The following is a 3,756-nucleotide window of genomic DNA, read 5'->3' as shown; positions in this document are numbered from 1 at the left end:
AAAAGAAAAGAAAAGAAAAGATATAAACCAGAGAAGGAAGGAGGATAGGGTGTCAGAGTATATGACTCACCTCTTAGGAGGTGGGACACAATTATAAGAGGGATGTTACCTAACAAATGTAATCAGTGTAAACTAATTCTTTGTACCCTCAATGAATCCCAAACAATAATAAAAAAAAAAGGTGGCGCCTGTAAGCTCAGTGGGTAGGGCGCCGGCCACATACACCAAGGCTGGTGCATTCAAACCTGGCCCAGGCAGCTAAAACAACAACGACAACTGCAAGAAAAAAAAAATAGCCAGGAGCTGTGGCTGGCACCTGTAGTCCCAGCTACTTGGGAGGCTAAGCCGGTTTGAGGTTGCTATGAGCTATGATGCTGTGATGCCATGGCATTCTGCCGAGGATGACAGCTTGAGACTCTGTCTCAAAAAAATGAAAAAGAGAGAGATAAGCCATGGGCCTGGTGGAGTAGCTCACACCAGTAATCATAGCACTCTGGGAGGCCGATGCAGGTGGATTGCTTGAGTTCAGTAATTCCAGACCTGAGCAAGGGTAAGACCCCATCTCTAAAAACTAGGTAGGCATTGTGGCAAGTGCTATAGTCCCAGCTACTTGGGAGGCTGAGGCAAGAAGATAGCTTGGGCCCAAGAGTTTGAGGTTGTTATGAGCTATGACACCATAGCACTCTGCCAAGGGTGACAAAATAAAACTCTGTCTTAAAAAAAAAAAGAAAAGAAAAAAGATAGAAACCAGATTTGGGCTTTGGCATTCAGCCTACAAGTATTTTTGTTTAGCCCACAGGGCACCGTGACATTTTTGGATTTGTTGCTAACATATAAAAATCAGATTCCTGGCTTCTCTCATAAAGGCCATGGCCCATCTGAGAACGGGGTGGAGATTAGGCCTAGTCCCTCCCTCTCCTTCCAGCCGGTCTCTACCTCTTCCTGCTGCCATCCAGCCCAATCCATTCATTTCACTTTTATCTGCGTGGCCCTAGAGGGCCTTGTGTTTATAAACCCCCTATCTCATCTCAGTAGCCATTTCTCCCCCGAACAAAGCCTTGGAAGGAGCATTTTGCCACAGACAATTTATTTTCTGTAACTGCGGCCTGATGGACACGTGCCCCTTTTCACAGTTGGTGTCTATGTCACCACCAGATTGAGGGTTTAGAGATGGGCTCTGGGGTGCTCCAGCCTGAGCGGATCGCTTCCCAGATTTTGGGCAGACGGCCTAAGGAAAACAGCCCATTACCAAACAAAGGGAGCTCAGGCAACTTTGTACCCAACCTCTGTGTAAGCACAGGATGGATGTGCCGGCAGTGAGGTCTGTGCAGACTTGTGTCCATGGAGTCGTCCAAGCACTGCAGTACATTGGCACCCCTGAGGGATGGCACCATGCAGGTGCTGGGGGTGGCATTGTCAGAGGTGGTCATGCTGGCACAGGGGGTGGAGAAACTGCGAGTTAAAGGGTGGTCCAGGTGGTCCAGATTGAGAGAGTTGGCAGCTCGTTCCAGGTAGCTGGCTGCAAGCCTCGGCAGGCTCAGTGATGTTCTGGGGTAGTTGCTATAGAAGGCATTAGTGGATCGGTCCAAATAATTAATGCCTTTGATGAGATGGTCCAGGAAGGTAGGGCTGGAGGGGCGTGAGGGACGGTCTGCACAGAGAATGCAGTGGGTGCTGCCACGACAAGAGGATTTTCTGGCCACCTTGGGGGTCATCAGATGACTTGTTTCTACGCACTTGGAATTGTATGGCCGGCCCATGCAGATTTTCCTCAGTGGAAGAGGTGGGGAGCCTGGGCTCTGGGACCGCTCAGAGTGGTTGCTGCTGCTGCTGAACTCAGAGCTAGAGCCACTTGGAGTGCGAGGGCGCTTCATGTACAGGCTGGGAGGTTGGGTCCAGCCTGATGCACGGGGCAGAAAGGATGCATTGTTGGAACGGCTCATGCGGTTGTGAGTGTTGGAACGGCTCACCTGGCGTCCAGACATGGTCCCAGCTGGGTGATCAGAGCTTCGTGGTTGAGACATGAGAATGTCTGGAGGTTGGTTATCTGGGCCTGGTGAAGAGAGAGTTAGGTTAGCCCACCTGGGCTCCCAGCCACTGCCCTTGAGGCTTTCTCTACAAGTGTCCCCTCTGCCCCCAAGAGGTTCAGTACCCGCTTTATTCCTCTCCACCTCCTCCTCCCAGGCCCAGGGAGTCTCAAACTGGAAAATTGACAGTTTTTGCTTCCAGAAGCACCAGAAGAGTCAGAGATAGGGAGAAAGGCAAGACTGAGACCAGATAGCCCCCGGAAGAAGGAGGGCAGTGTCTATTTCTTTTAGCTCTAGCCCGCGTTCTGAAATTCCCATTCACCTTCGAAACAGGGACTCCCAAAGACCACAAAGGCCAAGGACTGAATCTCTAATGGTGAAATTCCACGTGGACAGACTTTCTTTTGAGACAATACCAAATAGCTAACCATCGACCATACAAGGCACCCTGATACTAAAAAAACGTATCTTGGCATTGATGCAGTCCTGTGTGCACTCTGTCCCTGGCCCTTATTCCATGTGTGGCTCGCAGGGATTAACTCCTTTAATTACCATTACAAATCAAGGTGGTAGCTACCATTCTATTTCTAGTTGATGGATAAGGGAAACTGAAGCTCAGAGAGATGACGTGACTCGCCTAAGATCACACAGCTTGTAATTGGTGGGCCAGGCTAGCATCCTGTGTGTGCCTGATGACCTCTAACAGACAATGCCACGTTGCCAAGGTGACTTTGGCTCCCCATTCTCCAGTCTACTAAGGACGGATTTTCAGCACACCTGCCCTGCCTGCCTGGATGGGGGCATGGTGGGGAGAAGAAACACTGGCCAAACCTGTCACTAAGTCAATCCTGACTTTAGAAACTCCAAATTAGGATGGCTGGGCAGGTGGTGTGACAGGGCTACTAGTGGGGCTGGATCGTGAGAACAGGACTTTTCAAGTCACTTGCACTTTATTCTCCCTGACAGTTTGGAATTTCCTCCCACCTCACAAGAGAAGGGGGAATTACGGAGTCCCAGCTTATTCTGCCCTAGTTGTGGGCACTTCATGGAGATGAAGATCTGACCAGGCCAAAGAGATGCCCGTTTAACCCCACCTCTGATCCCTGGGCCTGCCTGGGCCCAGCCAACAGCAGTGTCATCCTGTTGTCCCCATAGTTCTCTGGCACCCCAGTACCCACCCCGCCCCACCCCCCAGCCAGAATAAGGCTCTGACTTCTCTCCCCCACTACTGCTAGTACGATGCCGGATTTCTGTATCTTCCTAGTGGAACAGATGAGTATTTGAGCCCACCCCACCCAGAAAACAGCTGCCTGCCCCTCCTCGGGTCCACAGCCTCTCAGCTGCTCTTGTCTTTTGGGTCTGAAATGGGTGGAATGTCCAGACCCTTGCCTTTTCTCTCCCTGGCCCAACCCCACCCCATCTCCTCCCCTGGAAAAATAGGAAGGGACTGATAGCCGACCCCGCAGGACCCCACCCTTCCCTTTCTGGCTGGCTGGCTGGGCCCTCTCCCGTCTCACTTTTAGGAGGCAGATGACTTAGACCTCCTCTTGCTCTCCGCAGGGGACACCCTCATGTTGCCACTCCAGACTGCTGGCCATGTCATAGAATCATGGAATCCTAGGGCTGGGAGGGGCCTCCAGGGGTCACCCTGGTCAGGCCCCTGCCTCGGGGCCAAAGCCACCTTAAGCCTGCCAGGACAGATGGGCCCTATTTTTGAAACGAGGCTGGG

The sequence above is a fragment of the Otolemur garnettii genome, unplaced genomic scaffold, assembly GCF_000181295.1.
Source record: "Otolemur garnettii isolate 467f Iridium unplaced genomic scaffold, OtoGar3 scaffold00009, whole genome shotgun sequence".
Lineage (NCBI taxonomy): Eukaryota > Metazoa > Chordata > Mammalia > Primates > Galagidae > Otolemur > Otolemur garnettii.
The sequence above is the reverse complement of the archived record's forward strand: the minus strand, read 5'-3'. Positions refer to the sequence as shown.